Genomic DNA, 18388 nt, shown 5'->3' with positions numbered 1-18388 from the left:
TTTAACTTTGCTCTAGAATATGCCATTAGGAAAGTCCAGGATAACAGAGAGGGTTTGGAATTGAACGGGTTACATCAGCTTCTTGTCTATGCGGATGACGTGAATATGTTAGGAGAAAATCCGCAAACGATTAGGGAAAACGCGGAAATTCTACTTCAAGCAAGTAAGGAGATAGGGGTGGAAGTAAATCCCGAAAAGACTAAGTATATGATTATGTCGCGTGATCAGAATATTGTACGAAATGGAACTATAAAAGTTGAAGATTTATCCTTCGAAGAGGTGGAAAAATTCAAATATCTTGGAGCAACAGTAACAAATATAAATGACACTCGGGAGGAAATTAAACGCAGAATAAATATGGGAAATGTGTGTTATTATTTGGTTCATAAGCTTTTGTCATCTAGTCTGCTGTCAAAAAATCTGAAAGTCAGAATTTATAAAACAGTTATATTACCGGTTGTTCTGTATGGCTGTGAAACTTGGACTCTCACTTTGAGAGAGGAACAGAGATTGAAGGTTTTTCAGAATAAGGTTCTTAGGAAAATATTTGTGGATAAGAGGGATGAAGTTACAGGAGAATGGAGAAAGTTACACAACACATAACTGCACGCATTTTATTCTTCACCTGACATAATTAGGAACATTAAATCCTGACGTTTGAGTTGAGCAGGGCACGTAGCACGTATGGGCGAATCCAGAAATGCATATAGAGTGTTAGTTTGGAGGCCGGAGGGAAAAAGACCTTTAGGGTGGCCGAGACGCAGGTGGGAGGGTAATATTAAAATGGATTTGAGGGAGGTGAGATATGATGATAGAGAATGGATTAATCTTGCTCAGGATAGGGACCAATGGCGGGCTTATGTGAGGGCGGCAATGAACCTGCGGGTTCCTTAAAAGTTAGTAAGTAAGTATTGGTAATTATGTACTATTACTTATTGTTATATACTGCTGTTTATTGTAATGTAAGATGACTATGTTAGTAGAGATGGATGAGTAGATTGTACCTGAGAATGTTTGTATATAAGAGTAAGATAGGCAGTATTACATTGTATCCGGGAATGGGATTGAGGGAAGATAAAAAAGGCCAAGAGTTGAAATTAACTGTACATCTGAAAGTATGGAGGAAGAAGTAGACAGAAATTGGGTTTAACGTTATGTAATGGAAAGATATGGGGAGATATAGATGATAGGAGAAATATATTAGGACATGTGATTGAATGTAATCCAGGAGAGTGGTGGACCGTATGCAGAAATGTGAGGGGAAACCGCTACCTGAAAGCTGTATGATAATAATAAATATGAATATGATGTGAATATACTGCAGTTTATCCCACTCGAATGATATCAATCCGAGATTGCATCACTGTCAAAATCATATATCGGACTTTCTATACAAAATTAAGAAATAAGGACGTCAGGTAAACTGTCTATACTTATGCATACATTATGCCATCGACAATAAAGTTATATCTATCTATCTATCTATCTATCTATCTATCTATCTATCTATCTATCTATCTATCTATCTATCTATCTATCTATCTATCTATCTATCTATCTATCTATCTATCTATCTATCTATCTATCTATCTATCTATCTATCTATCTATCTATCTATCTACCTACCTACCTACCTACCTACCTACCTACCTACCTACCTACCTACCTACCTACCTACCTACCTACCTACCTACCTATCTATCTATCTATCTATCTATCTATCTATCTATCTATCTATCTATCTATCTATCTATCTATCTATATATCTATCTATCTATCTATCTATCTATCTACCTACCTACCTACCTATCTACCTATCTACCTATCTACCTATCTATCTATCTATCTATCTATCTATCTATCTATCTATCTATCTATCTATCTATCTATCTATCTATCTATCTATCTATCTATCCATCCATCCATCTATCTTTATAATGGAGAAAAATTCATTCCCACACCGGGAATCGAACTCAGAACTCTCAGCTTGGCGCACTGAATGCTCTTACCATCTGAACTATTCCGGGATGTGATCCACAGCGCCGGCCTCCTTTGTATGTCAGTGGCATACTACCTGCACTTTAGATTATGTTACATATACAGGAGCGCATATTTTAAGGACTTTATAGTCATTTAAACAAACTGAGAGTCAAAGATCAAACTTTCAAATGTCCCGGTGTTTCTTCCTCCGACTCGAAGGGGCCTCATAAAAAGACTCTTCATGTGGCTCCACACAAAAAATGAAGAGGAGTTAGATCCGGTGACCGTGGTGGCAAAGGAGTAGGTCCGTAAATTAACATTATCTCGGTTTTCTTGGTAAACGCGTATTCAACCATACTGTACACTACCGTCTTCAGCAACGACTGAATAGCAGGTGATGTGAAGGTCAAAGCATTGTAAGATTGTAAACACAAGACACGTGCCATCTGTTGACTGAAGACGTCGCTCTCCGTCAATGTGGGTTGCCTACCGTGAAGCTGTAGATTTGAAATGTTTGATTATTTCATCATTGCAGCATCGAAACGGTACGTTTCCGGACATGGGTTGCTTATCAATACTTTGTCTATTAAGTCTCCTCTACAGCCCCTAGAAAGATGTAATAGGAATTCTAAATCACCCTGTATAGTTATTGCCAGTGACAACACACAGTGGTTACGCAACTAATTTTTAGTTATTTTACGTAATTTTTAAAGTAAGTCATATGGATATTTTAAGTAGTAAATGATTAATTAAAAAGTTTTAGATATCAAGCATACGCTTGTTAGTGATTGCCACTTAGACTCGGCCTTTTATATAAGGTCACTACTGTTGTCTTTGATAGTATTTCTCGCGTAATGAAATAATTTAAAAACTCTGATTAAATAAGATTTCGCGTATGAATTTTAAGTAATAAACTTTACTCCAGTAATGTATAATTATCTAATTTACATACTTTCCAGACATACTGGGTGTTCATTTCAAAGTGTGTCATGATGTCACTGTTGATGAGTCAGCGATTTGAAGCGAGTTTCAGCTTTTGTGTCAGAGAAGTTGCCTATTAATCAAGGCGTTCAATCTGAACTTGAGAACGTGTACGGTATAACTTGAACGTCGTAGCAACAGATGACGGTCTGTACGGTCTGTGTGCTACCATAACCTCTTTCGAACTGTGTTTTGCGCGGCCAAGTCGTACGCAGGGTATTTGTTATCATCGGTTGCGTACGACAACATTCCACAATACAAATCAAATGCTCCATGTTCATGTTGACTGTCGAAGTTAATGTCAACAAATACGTAAGTAATCGTCTTAACCCTCTCGCCATATCCCGACAGTAAGAAAAAACTCACCTCAGTATATGTTTCGAAACAGTTCACATTCCTGCCACTACCGGCGTTACCGTACGTATCGGTAAGTACTCTTCTGAATGAACGCCGTATTTGCTAGGCAACTTCTCTGGCAGATAAATAATACGCCTCTGCGGAAGTGTAGGAAGATTGAATTCTCTAGGCTCATCGACTAGCCACGTGACGGCATACAGCGAGCCATGACACACTTTGAACTGGACACCCAGTATTGTCTTGTGCCTATTGAATATGAATAAAATGTTACTGTTAACTAATGCTGGGTTCTTGGCAATAAAGGCATTAACTCTCTTGCTCTTCAATATAGGAGATGTAGCAAAAAATATAACCTTTGTAATGTAGGCACCATATTTTGGTGTTAAGTTGTATAACCTACAAACTGTTTGGATGACCACATCGGCCGACGGTTTGCGGGTCCATATGACCTAGCCAGCACGGAATGCATTTCACTACTCCTTGCAACTCATATGAACAAACTGAATTCAATAGTTTAAGAGTATAAGCATAATAATCGACTGAATAAAATAACCCTAAAACTTGCGTTTTCTTTAAAATTTTAAATCTGTTTTTACAATATATTCTCTCCATTTTCTATGATGACAAAGTAAAAGTATAGAAGTAAAACAAATAATGTCAGTCTAGGAGCAGGGCGTTTGAATCCCATGGAACTAATGTGGGCCGGCGCGTGTGGTTATCTTATCGACTTTCAGATGGGACGCGGCATCTGCAATTCACTTGAAGCATCGCAGCGAGGGAGTCAGTCCTACGCAATTTATTGCTTCTACTTCTAACAAGAAAAACTTTTTACAACTTGTGTAAGTAAATACAAAATCCCCCTGACTATAACTGGTTTTTTTCCTTGCCAATGCCGAGCTCAGGTGTGCGAGTATAGTTTTGAAACGTTTTGTGTGCACCTGTACGCACATTTAGACCATAAGATAGTCTGAAATATCGGATACTATGTTCATTTCTCGGCCCATCTGATCCATACATGGGCACAATTTTCGGTTACGTGAGGCACTCGATTTGAAATAGTTTGTTTACTAGGAGAGGAGACTGCAGAGTAGGATGGGAAATATAAACTGCTGTGACCTGCGTCACCTTATCGTAATCGCTAAGGCGGTCAGTAGCGAATTATTAGGAAAGCGCTTGGTTAACGTGAGACTCTCGAAAACTTTTATTCAATTTGGCAAATTAATTCGCCAGCTTTAATCATAAACCTCTTTACTGTTTCTCCGTCGCTGAATTGATTTAAATCACAGGCGAGAAATTGCGTAACTAGCCAATAATATTCCATCACGTTGTCTACGTTTATTTTCTTGAATATTCTGGCGTTTCTCAAGATTACTTAATAGATTTGCACGTTCTCGGCCTAAAATAATTTCAGAAAATCATATTTCGTTTTCTACGCACATTTGATATTTTTTATAAATTTATTTTGGAAATAATACGTACAACAACATTTAATTCCTCGTATCTTTTAATGCAGCGTGTTTAAGGTATAATGTCGTATTTAGTATATTATGCAAATGTTAAGATCATAAATTTTCTTCGGAATAGTACGAAAAAATAACATTTAATTTGTCTTACTCTCAAATTCAGCATGTTCTTTATGACATAAGGAGTAATGTCGTTGTATATTAAATTTATTAATGCCTAATAGGATTTTCGAGCATAACATACATCGTATGGTCTCGCCTTCTAAACAGCAAAAAAACTCTTCCTCCTATGTATCATGAAATAATCGTTTTCTGACGCGTACACACTGCTTTGATAATTCCATTATGCTACCACTGATATTGCTTATGAAACTGATATAGAACCTGTCCACGCCAAGGAGCTACGTGAGGGAGGAACGGGGACTGTGAAGATGATGTCACTCAGAGCGATAAGTTCTGTGAAGGTCAGTGAGGCACAAATTCTCGAGTGAGGCACGATGCCCATCTCTGATATATAGAGTGTATACTTTTCTAACCGACATTCGCGAGCTCAAACACGAATGGGGATTTTTAAGGGTAACAGTCAGAAATCGGGTATTTAGCCCTACGTATGTAAGAAATATATACCAGCATGAACAAGTACTTGTCTGAGTATAGCCTCCTTCTTCTTCTTGAGGCGGTACATCATCTTTAGACGTTTTGCCTTCCTTTGGGCCAACACATTCGTACATGGCGTGTGGTCAGCACAATGCAGGACCTCTGTAGAAACGCCATAGGACAAAGGAGTAGGCCTACAAGGAGACAAGCATCTAGTCCCATGGAATGGAGATAAATGTCTGTCCATGCCTGGAATCAAACCTCGAACCTCTTGGGAAGCTCACGCGTTATACATTAAGCCATAGTGGAGAACTAGAATGTATTATGCAAATGAGATTATTGTATGATAGATACCTCGTCTTCTGTGGTTCGATACCCGGCGTGGGCGGAGGTTTCCACGGTACTAGATGAATGTGAGAGAGTCTGTTGATTCACAGCAAGGCCAAAGTATCTCGGAGCCTCACGAAAACGAAATATATTTCATTCTCAGTGAATTTATTTTATTCTCTATTGTAGCTTATATAATCACAGTTATTAACACATTTTCTCTATAAAATGTTTACCAGTGTTGCTGAAGGATATTTAATGTACTGAAAACCATGTTTCTGAGTTAGAACACGTTAACCCGTACATACATATTACATAAACAAAAATGTACTCTAGATTTACCAAATTTACGAAGAATTGAAATGATACAATATTAAATTTACTTTCAGAAAACATCAGCTTCGTTCCAGCAAGCAATTCATAACGCGTAACAAACTATAGTCGCGACGCTGTTATTCCCGGCGTGACTCCTCCTCTTTGCTTACGTCTTAGGAAGTGAAGGCTCTATACTGTCTTCGCTATAAGAAAAATCCTACTGTAAACACAACCACGTGGCTGTCATACCCGTGATTGGCTCACAGTCGAAACACTCACATGACGCAGGAAAATATAGTCCGTATTTAGAAACTATCATCTTGTATTATTTGAAAATAAAAAATTTAATTCTGGTTGTTAAATACAATGAAACATATAACTTCACTCATATGTAAAACGATATGTAAAAGAAAAGCTACTTTTTATATTTTGTTATGTACTATGAACGCGGATGAATACCAACAGTAATACCGCGGTAGTCTGTTCCTGTAACAAGCTGGCGTCACTTTAACTCATAGTTCTTCACGTAAGCACGTGGTACTGAAGTATGGCTTCTGCATCCTCGGTGTGTGTGGTTATTAAACACAAGAGTAGAAACCCTCTCAAAAACAGAGAAAAACAAATAGTCTTAAATGTATGTAATAACTTATGTGAGTTTTAATTACAGTAATTATAAAGTAAATGTTTCCTAAGCAAATGAATGCATAGTAGTGAGGTTAGGCCTACTTGACGAGTAACAGGAAATGTTTAACATGAAACAGAATGTACAACAGTAGGCGGGAACACTTACTGAGAATCTATGGCGCCAAACAGCGGCCAATGAAGCCTCACTTCAGTCACGTGCTCTTGTTTATATTAGGATTTTTCTTACAGCGAAAGGATTATATAAAGTCTAGGTAGTAGTATCGTTCGCTATTTTTGTTCTTTCGTTGCCGAGCTATCAGACGAGGAATCTATTTGCCACACCGTTAAACATTATCATGTCGTAGCTTCTATGATAATAAATCAAACGCACTGTAATTCAGCAAATAATTGAGCAGCAAATAACGTCCTCTTGTGCTTTCTGCGATCGCCAACGAAAGAGCCAAAATGGCGGGCGATTATACTAAGTATTTACCGAGTCTTAGGAAATGCATAACGTCATCATCAGCGAATCACAAGACGCACACGTTTAAATTTAGCAGATCTGCAACGTGATTGGCTGCCGGAAATAAGCGCGACGAGACTATAACACTGAACATCCTTCGAAGCATGCGCTAGTTCAATACGTTCTCAGAACTATAGTCGTGTTGCTGTTATTTCCGGCGTGACTCCTCCTCTTTGCTTACGTCTTAGGAAGTGAAAGCTCTGTAAAGTCTAAGTAGGTAATATCGTTCACTATTTTTGTTCTTTCGTTGCCGAGCTACCATATGAGGAATCTATTTGCCGCACAGTTAAACATCATGTCGTAGCTCCTATGATAAAAAATCAAACGCACTGTAATTGAGCAAATAATTGAGCGGCAAATAACGTCCTCGTGTGTTTTCTACGAAAGCGGACGAAAGAGCCAAAATGGCAGGCGATTATATTAAGTATTTATCGAGCCTTAGGAAGTGAATTACATCATCACCAGCGAATCACAAGACGCACACGTTTAAATGTAGCCGACCTGCAACGTGATTGGCTGCCGGAAATTAGAGCGACGGAACTACAGTTTGGGATTTTACATTGTTGGAACGTTCTTCAACCGTCATTTCACGATCTTCGGAGTTTCTTCTCATATTAAAATTATATTCATCTTCTGAACTTCATTCGTCATTAAAATATATCACTCATTCATTCAGTGTTCTGCCCAAGGGCAGGTCTTTCACTACAAACCCAGCTTTCTCCACTCTTTCCTATTTTCTGCCTTCCTCTTTGTCTCCTCATATGATCCATGTAATTACCTTAATGTCTCTATCATCTGATGTCTTCTTCTGCCCCGAACTTTTCTTCCATTCACCATTAACTTTAACATTAAGAAATGATATTCATTCCTATGACACAAGACAAGGAAATTATTTTAATATCATAACCAGGGAAAGGATTTATATGTAAATACATATTTACTTATAAAGCTAATATAATTTATATTTTGCATTATCTTTATGTTTCACAATGTGTAGGGTTGAAAAATCCTACTTTTATTTTCCATATTTTTCCATATTTTAGAGTTTAGTACATATTTTCGTTAATTTCCATATATTTTCCATATTTCATATAAAACAGTCCATATTATATTAGGTTTAACAATAAAACAAAACAAAATTCCATTAACTTTTAAAAATACATTTCAACAATAGAGATTTAAACACATGTTCAGTAATCCCTTTAACATCAGAGTTATTTGAAAATTAGCAGTCCTATCAACAATGGGAAAGTAAGTTACAAAACTGTATTAATTTAATTTAAAATTTTTAACAGACTTCAGTTGTGCAGCTCAACAGTTAAATGCCAGTCAGAGTACACATAGGTTCAGTTTTGTAAATCATACTATAAAGACGGTAAATATGCCAAAAGTACGTCATTCAGTCAATTTAAAATCAAAACTAACAAGTTACATTTCAGAATTTAAAGAAGATGGTTTATCAACTGACAATAAAATATTATTTTGTAATTTGTGTCAGTGTGCAGTATCATCTACACAAAAGTTCCTGGTGCAACAACACATTACAACTAGTAAACATCAGGCCAACAAACAACTAAATTCCAAGCAGAGACAATTGTTTTTAACACAACCAACAACATCGAATGTAAGATCTGAGTTTAACATCGACCTGTGCCGTTCTCTCATCTCTGCTGATATTCCTCTCTACAAACTAAAGAATAAGGTCTTCAGGGAATTCCTTGAAAAATATACTCAACATACAATCCCGGATGAGTCAACACTTAGGAAGACGTATGCTCCATCCATCTACGATGAGACAATACAGAAGATAAGAGATGAAATTAAAGATAGTTCAATTTGGGTTTCCATTGATGAGACTCCCGACAAAGAAGGTAGACTTGTTGGTAATGTAGTTATCGGTTTGTTAAGTGAACAATATTCTGAACGAATTCTTTTACATTGTGATGTTCTAGAAAAGTGCAATAACAAAACTATAGTTAAACTGTTCAACGAAGCTATGGGTATCCTGTGGCCAAAGGGTATTATGTACGATAATGTGTTATTCTTTATTAGCGATGCTGCCCCTTATATGGTCAAAGCTGGACAAGCATTATCTGTTGTATATCCTAAATTGACTCATTTTACTTGTGTGGCGCATGCATTTCATCGTGTGGCAGAAGTGGTCAGAGACAATTTCCCTAAAGTAGATTTGTTGATTTCATCAGTGAAAAAAGTATTTCTCAAAGCTCCCAGTAGAGTTAACGTGTTGAAAGAAATGTACCCTGAAATTCCATTGCCACCAAAGCCAATTTTAACTAGATGGGGTACATGGCTAGAAGCAGTTGAATATTATGCCGAACATATAGACTCTATTAACAATGTTCTCCTTGCATTGGACTCTGAAGATGCAGTCTCAATTGATACTGCGAAAACAGTTACCTGTGACATAAGAGTGAAGAATGACTTAGCTCACATTCAGCATACATTTTCATGCATCATAAAAACGCTCAAAAGTCTCCAAAATAGGCACCTTTCACTATCTGAAAGTTTTGAAATTATAAATAGTACTGTGGAACAACTGAATCGTGGTAGAGGTAAAGTTGCAGATGCAGTAAGAGCTAAGGTGGACACTGTACTTTCAAAAAACCCTGGATATGAAGAACTACAAAAGGTTGTTGCTGTGATGAGTGGTGAATCAACAGTGAAGATTAACTTGGACTTATCCCCAGCAGACATTGTGAAATTGAATTATGTACCAGTTACTTCTTGTGACGTCGAACGCTCTTTTAGTCATTATAAATCTATCCTCAGAGACAATAGAAGAAGATTCACTTTTCAGCACTTGAAAGAAATGTTTGTAACCTATTGTTATGGTAACAGACAATAAAAATTGTGTTTTGTTGAAACTACATTGGAAGATAAGGTACGTCCATTATATTTTTTGTTTAGTTTGATTAAAATGTACCAATATTTAACGTACATAGTCATTTTTTTATAATTTTAAGTCCATATTTAATTCCATATTTTGGTAAAAATCCATATTTAATTCCATATTTTGGTAAAAATAACTACATATATATTTACATATTTCATATATTTTTAGTCCATATAAATCCGTTCCCTGATCATAACATGTAGACTTGCTAAATTCCAAAAAACTTTTGTCAAATGTCATTGAAGGTTACAAATAAATTTCCATCCCATATTCTTAATTTGAGCAGAGCTGCTCTCAAAATTTACACCTCTAGTTGGTTAATTTTAAATACGTTTTATAATCTTGACGAATTTTTTGATTGTACAATCTCTTTGTAATTTAACTGACCTTGTCTATACATTTTATTATTAGACATATAATTTAAACTATTAAACTATTCCTTCCAATGCATTCTTCAGTAGACAATTTCTTCTCAGCCAGGGACCCAGTCAATTCCTTTTCCTCTTTCTGATCAGTTTCAGCATCATTCTTTCATCACCCACTCTTTCCAACATTTCCTTATTCTGTCTGTCCACTTCTCACGCTCCATTCTTCTCCATATCCACATTTCAAATGCTTCTATTCGTTTCTCTTCACTTCGTCGTAATGTCCATGCCTCTGCTTCAGACAGTGCCACTCTCCATACAAAGCACTTCACTAGTCTCTTCCAGAGGTCCGCAGAAAATGCTCTTTTTTCCTATTAAAAGCTTCCTTGGTCATTGCTATCCTCCTTTTGACTTCCAGGCACCAGCTCATGTTACTGCTTATAGTACATCCCAAGTATCTGAAGCTGTCCACTTGTTCCACTGCCTCATTTTGAATTCGAAAATTTACCTTCTTTATTTTTCTTCCTATGACCATAGTCTTCGTCTTATTTGCATTTATCTACCATCTTGAAAATCATTCATAAGCGACTCATGCCTAGTCTCCAACCATTTTAACCTCAACCTCAGATTAAGCCATCTGCGCATGCGTCACCAGTTCAGAATTCCCAGTTCCTGCTCTTAATCGAGAACCAATTTCACTCGTTCCGAAGCACGTTGGAACAGGTAACTGGGAGTTCAGTATCGGTTCGGAATCAGTTCTAGTCTTGTTCTAACTCACATTGAGCTACTGTGTATGAGCAGGCAGTTCAGAATCGATTGTGATCCGTGCTGGAACAAATACACTTACTTACTTACTCACTTACTTAATTACTTACTTACTTACAAATGACTTTTAAGGAACCCGCAGATTCATTGCCGCCCTCACATAAGCCCGCCATCGGTCCCTACCCTGAGCAAGATTAACCCAGTCTCTATCATCATAGCCCATCTCCCTCAAATCCATTTTAATATTATCCTCCCATCTACGTCTTGGCCTTCCCAAAGGCCTTTTCCCTCCGGTCTCCCAACTAACACTCTATATGCATTTCTGGATTCGCCCATACGTGCTACATGCCCTGCACATCTCAAACGTCTGGATTTAATGTTCCTAATTATGTCAGGTGAAGAATACAATGCGTGCAGTTCTGCGTTGTGTAACTTTCTCCATTCTCCTGTAACTTCATCCCTCTTAGCCCCAAATATTTTCCTAAGAAACTTATTCTCAAACACCCTTAATCTCTGTTCCTCTCTCAAAGTGAGAATCCAAGTTTGACAAGCATACAGAACAACCGGTAATATAACTGTTTTATAAATTCTAACTTTCAGATTTTTTGACAGCAGACTAGATGACAAAAGCTTCTCAACGGAATAATAACAGGCATTTCCCATATTTATTCTGCGTTTAATTTCCTCCCGAGTGTCATTTAGCTATATGTGTTACTATTGCTCCAAGATATTTAAATTTCTCCACCTCTTCGAAGGATAGATCTCCAATTTTGGAACAAATATATCATCATAAAATTACCTGCTTATTTATCTGTTTTAAAATTACACATATATAAACATTAGAATGCATTTTTTTATAGAAATAGAATAATATGTTGCCATCGAAATGTATATTTACATTCCAGATCAAATGGATGTGAAATCATGGTCCAAGATATAATTTTGAAACAATATATTGAAGGATTAATATACCTGAATAAACACCTTATTTAATCTACTTGCTTTACCAGTAGAATACCATATATTGTTGAATAATGATCAATTGACCTGTCAATGAGAAAATATCTAGAACTCATTGTAAACCACTTTTTGTACAACTAGGAATACTTACGTAGCCGTCAATGTTTATTCTCGATTCCCTTCTGTATGTTAAGCGTAATGTGCATAATCTTCCTACGTGTTCATCCATTCATAATTTATTCTATCCGTTTCAGACTTGACATATACTTCACCAAGTACAAATATAGTACTACAAGCAATAGTTTTATTTCCATATCTTATAAACTTTATAACTCTTTACCATTGTATATAAGAAACACGTCATATTTTGCTTTCAGAAGGATGGTGAGAAGGACTTTGATGGCAAATCCAATCTACAGTGTCAATGAATTTAGCAATATTACTTTTTAGATACTATTTGTTTTAACCTCATGTAATTGACAAATCTGTACATTTTAACCTGATTTTATACTATTTCTTTTAAAACTTTTAACCTGCTTTTATGATTATCTGGTGATCGTATATTTATTTTTTATTTTATTCTTACATTTATTCATATTGTAGTAACCATGTATTATATACTCTGACGTTGCCTATGGCTGTAAATCGCTGAATGACATTAAATTCATCCATCTATATCTATCTATCTATCTATCTATCTATCTATCTATCTATCTATCTATCTATCTATCTATCTATCTATCTATCTATCTATCTATCTATCTGTCTGTCTGTCTATCTGTCTATCTCCCCATTCATCTATCTATCTATCTATCTATCTATCTATCTATCTATCTATCTATCTATCTATCTATCTATCTATCTATCTAACTATCTACCTACCTACCTGTCTGTCTATCTATCTATCTATCTATCTATCTATCTAGCTATCTATCTATCTGTCTGTCTGTCTGTCTGTCTGTCTATCTATCTCCCCATCTATCTATCTATCTATCTATCTATCTATCTATCTATCTATCTATCTATCTATCTATCTATCTATCTATCTATCTATCTATCTATCTATCTATCTATCTATCTCCCCATCTATCTATCTCCCCATCTATCTATCTCCCCATCTATCTATCTATCTATCTATCTATCTATCTATCTATCTATCTATCTATCTATCTATCTATCTATCTATCTATCTATCTATCTATCTATCTATCTATCTATCTATCTATCTTTTAATTCCAGGAATGTTGAAGAACGGGCCACCATAAAGATGATGATGATGATTATTATTATTATTATTATTATTATTATTATTATTATTATGAAAAAGTAAAAACGAACAGAATATGATACCATCGAGATAATATATCTGTCAACGCGAAGGTACAAAAAACTGAAGTGCAACATTGATGACGTAATAGTGGCAGCTGCCAATAGCGTGACTGACAACACGAATCACGTGACCGCAGCGCGCCCTACATTACCGCACCTATCATTGTTGTGATGTTCGAATGAGATTGGAGAGTTTTTGCGGGAGACCAGAGCATTATGGGAAGTACAGGATAAGTAGCGTTGTTGTGAGGGAAGGTCATTCCGAAATTGTGACAAATGCGCGCTTTTAACAACACCGTGACCTGAAATGTGACTAGCCGTGTTGCATGTTGGAGGTTAGACACAACTAAACAAACAAGCCCTCTGAACATATGAGTAGAAAGTTGTAATAAGGATTGACGGCAAGACTCTTCGTGGGAAAGAAGAGAATGGAGAGTTAATGAAAAAAGACGCGAATTATATTAGAAAGAATGTGCTGCAACAGACTAGTAATAGGGGAATCGCACTGCAGATACGCAACGCAATGCTTAGGCTACCAGCGGTACACAGCGGTATACATTCCTAAATTAGAGACATTGGACTTCAATTTGAAATTAACTATTTAAGTAGAAACATTTAACTAGTTTGTCAAAAATTTACTTAAAATATATAGCCTTAGGCCTACTTGATGTTGTAATAGTTTCTATTATAACATTAGTTTTCTTATCACAATGTCAGCATTTCGAAGTAATACACATATTGAAACTCCTTTCTTTCTTTTAATTAAACATTTTTAAACCATGCTTCATTGTTTCACCCAAGCGGAAGTAATATGTTTAGAAAGGAAGGTAGGCTAAATTTTGAACAATTATTATTATTGTTTATTTATTTATTTATTTATTTATTTATTTATTTATTTATTTATTCATTCATTCATTCTGATAATAACTGTAATATAAAATATAATATAAACAGATAAAATTTTAGCAATCCCTGAAAGAGTAGAACTCGTGCTCAGGGGCGGATTCCTGAATTTAAATTAAGAAGTATATAATACAATTTGTCTTATGTTTACTAGACAATAGAGAGAGAGAGAGAATAACATCGAAATGATAGCCGTCCAAATCTTGGATTTAAATGATCGGCATCCTAATCAATTCAAATGAACAAAAAAGAAAATGTAAATTAATGTTAAAAAAATACATAATGAAATTTAAAAAAAGAACATTCTGCGACAAGATTTGGTAGCTATCAAAACGATAAAAATTTATTGAAAATAAATAATATACATTGAATAGTATAAAGATGAATAGAGATGATGATTGATGATGTTCAATGAAGATTTTAAAATGGTTGATGCATTGTCTTAAGAGTCTTTTCAGGAACCCTTAATTTTCTGAGGATTTCCAATGTAAATTTGGGAATTGTTCCTCGCGCACCAAGCATAAGTCCAATGACATTCTAATCTTGAATATTATATTTAAGACTGAGATCATCACAGCATGGAAGGTAAATAGCGCGTTTCTCTTCATGTACCTGCTTTGGTTGATCTTCATTAATTTCGAACCTTACAGTGGGGTCAAGAATGAGACCAGTTTTTTTTATCTCGGTCAGTTATTATGATGTCATATATAAATAAATATATAAATATATAAATTTAAAAATTTTCATTATTTATTAAATTCATTCATAACTTTTTTAATTTAACACTAGAACTATAATTGACGAGATTAGGATATTTAAATATAAATTTGTTATATATTATTGGGCCTAAATTACTACTATGATTAAATACTGTAGCAGTGTTGCATTTTGATTCAAACATTTTTAAAGAATTCATACCTTTTGTTTCATAACTATGACAATACAATTCAAAATTAAGTATATAATACAATTTGTCGTATGTTTACTACACAATAAGAATATATAAATTTAAATTTAAAATTTTTCATTATTTAGAATTTTAGTTTTGTCCTTTAAATGTACAGAAATTTTATCCGAACAAATGTAACTTTTCGTGCTGCAAAGGAATTTTACAATGTTACATTTGTTCTGCTAAAATTTCTGCACATTGAAAGGACAAAACTGAAATTCTTTCAATCATTTATTAATATACATTGCTCTCTTAAATTGACTGAGCAAATTGGGAATTAAATCAGTGACATCCACAAAACACGCTATGAAATGCTTAATATAAAGCAATTTTTATCTCGAAAAAGAGGCAAAAACGAGCAAAATTGTATTTAATCTTTTACTTTTAAAATTTCAAAGAATAACCCCATAAAATTAAAGACATTACTTATGTTTCATCCTCTATAAAGTTACGCAACACTTGAAAAAGGTTAAATCTAAACCTCTTCAACAATAAATGTATTTACTTATTTAAAAATAATAAATTCTGCAATATTTTCAGGCGAAGATTTCGAAGTTTACTGAAATTTACAAACTTGCATAGCTTTTATGCAACATACTTGTAGTGTACTAGTTTGAACTGTACCGTTTATTGACCCGAGAGTATCCGGAAATGAACCCGATCCCTCAGTTTCACGCGATTATTACAAAGCCATTCTCCCGCTTGTGATTACTCATCTGTTTGAGTGGGCAGTTGTACCAACTGCATGTAATTAAAACGGCTTCGTCACATGTCCATTGCCAAGCAGCACAAGGATAATTGCTTATAAATATGAAGTGCAGGTAATTGTTTTCACGTAGGGATTGTTTTCATCTGTGAAGCTGTCGAAATAATTGTTTATTGATCAGTGTAGCCAATTTTAATCAGAGCAATCGAATTACGAAGCAGACCTCGTTTCAGATTTTATCGCTGGAAGCACATTTTGCAAGCATACCGGCAAATATGAAACGTTAAATACCTGGACAGCCTGATTCACGTAGCGTGACACAGAAACAAAAGATAGTAAGCTGGAGTTGGAAAAATAAACGAGCCCGGACATCACACGGTATCCAAGAGGCCGAAAAATTATACTCTATGCGCTACGATTTTTTTTTTTATAAATTTAAGTGAATATTTCGGGGAAAGATTCTTGCAGAGACATTTATTCAATTTGTATGTCAATGATTCACAATTTCATATAATTATTACTCCTAATTTCTTTCAAGTTCATGTACATTGAAACGAAATTTCGTTTATGGTAACGGTTAAGGCTTGTCCACAATAAACCGGGAACGAGAACGGGAAAGTGAAGATTTTTTATTCGCAATAAACCGATAACGGAAACGGCTATGCCCATGGGTGAGCAACTCGTGCTCTCAAAGTGTCAACACAATCTCAATGCAGGTAGAACGGACTCTGTACTAGCTGGAATGTCAGTGTGCGGTTCTTTCAAGATACAAGTTCAATCGCGTCTGCAGTAAGTGGCGGCTCGTTTTAAGTGAAAAACAGTATAATTCCCACATCATTTCCCTTAAGTTACGAGTAAAAAGAGAATTTTTTATTTAAGAAGAGAGGTAAAGCTTGTATTCTATTACACTTTCTTACGCATGACATTTTATGTTACAAATAAACAGTGAAGGTTTTAGTAAAGAAATACTGTCTGCATCTGCTTTAGAACAGCTAAAGGTAAAAATGAGATATCAACACGGTGAGACTGATATCAAATATCATTAGCACGTTGTGCGTGCAAGTACAGAATTGCACGACATATAATCGACTAGCTAAGAACATTTATGGATAAATTTGAAATGTGGTAGTATCATGTAGAACATACACAACTTCACTTTCTTTGACTATAAACTATCTTGAAGAGTGATAAGAAAATCTTCTTATCAAATATAAGACCCTACTTCAAGACCTACAGCAGAATTCACTGCTAAGCTTGGAGAAACAGTGACAATTGACAAGGAATCGAAATTTTTCTGAAATCTTTTTGGCTTACGCCGATAGAAAATCCTGAAAATTTATAGATTGAATTAATAAATCTACAGAATAGCACGCCACTCAGATTCCAGCAAAATCAGGAATCGAACTGTTCGTAATGCTGCCTAAGTCAGAATTTCCACATATACTCTTTGCTTCCATCTATACTGTATGTGCTTGAGGCAGAGTTTAATACAAGAAAGAAGTGTAAAAGCTCTCAAAGTAAAGAAAGAGCTCAGAAGTAAGCTTATTTCATCTGCCGTGACATGTGAAAAATACTTCCTTGAATTTGTTATTGTTTGCGAATACAGACTATTACCTTTCTGAGAACAGAGGAGTACTCTTTAATGTATAAAGACTTGTAAATTATGGCGTTCTACGTTTGAAATAAGATATATAATAAGAGATATTACCAAATAGTGTAATAATAAATAAGTGTTGCAGCTATATTTGTTGTAGGTATCTTGAAAAGGTTGTATCCAGTTTGTGTTTCCAGTACTAAACTAATTTACAAAGCTAGGAAATAATATAATTTATTGTACCATGCGTCATTCTGAAATTGAAATCACGGAATAGATATCACGACCACCTGCACGAGCCGCCAGAGCGCACCGTGGCTTTTGCAGCGAAACTACAAACAACTTGTAACTGCTGCGACTGGTTCCGTCTGTCCACAGTCTACTATATACAGTCGCGAAGCTCAATATGTAGTAAAAATGCAAACACGGGTAGTTGCCCACCACTAGGATCGCTACTATCGCCTCATCATCGCAGATCTCTCTCCTAGCAGCCGACAAAATATGTTATACTTTCGTTGTCGTGTTCTTTTGGAAAAATTAACACCTTCCTTCCATTATTGAAATATTAAATGCATAAAGTTAATTTATTATTTTAATGAAGTATATTAAATTCCACCATAAACTCGAAGATACCTGCAAGAAATAAGTTAATATAATTTTTGTTTGTGCAAAACGAACTGTAATTTACTATAATAGCTTCACTCGTTCAAGATTATAGCGATAATTAACTATGAAA

At 35.3% G+C, this 18388-nt stretch overlaps 1 protein-coding gene across 1 annotated transcript in view; it reads left to right on the top strand.

The window, feature by feature from the left end:
* Positions 1-18388, top strand: part of LOC138708681 (ras-specific guanine nucleotide-releasing factor 2-like) — an 868468-nt gene that overhangs the window by 603437 nt on the left and 246643 nt on the right. The gene's annotated exons all lie outside the window — the stretch shown is intronic.

This window comes from Periplaneta americana, chromosome 11 (assembly GCF_040183065.1).
Source record: "Periplaneta americana isolate PAMFEO1 chromosome 11, P.americana_PAMFEO1_priV1, whole genome shotgun sequence".
Classification (NCBI taxonomy): Eukaryota; Metazoa; Arthropoda; class Insecta; order Blattodea; family Blattidae; genus Periplaneta; species Periplaneta americana.
The sequence above is the reverse complement of the archived record's forward strand: the minus strand, read 5'-3'. Positions and strand labels throughout refer to the sequence as shown.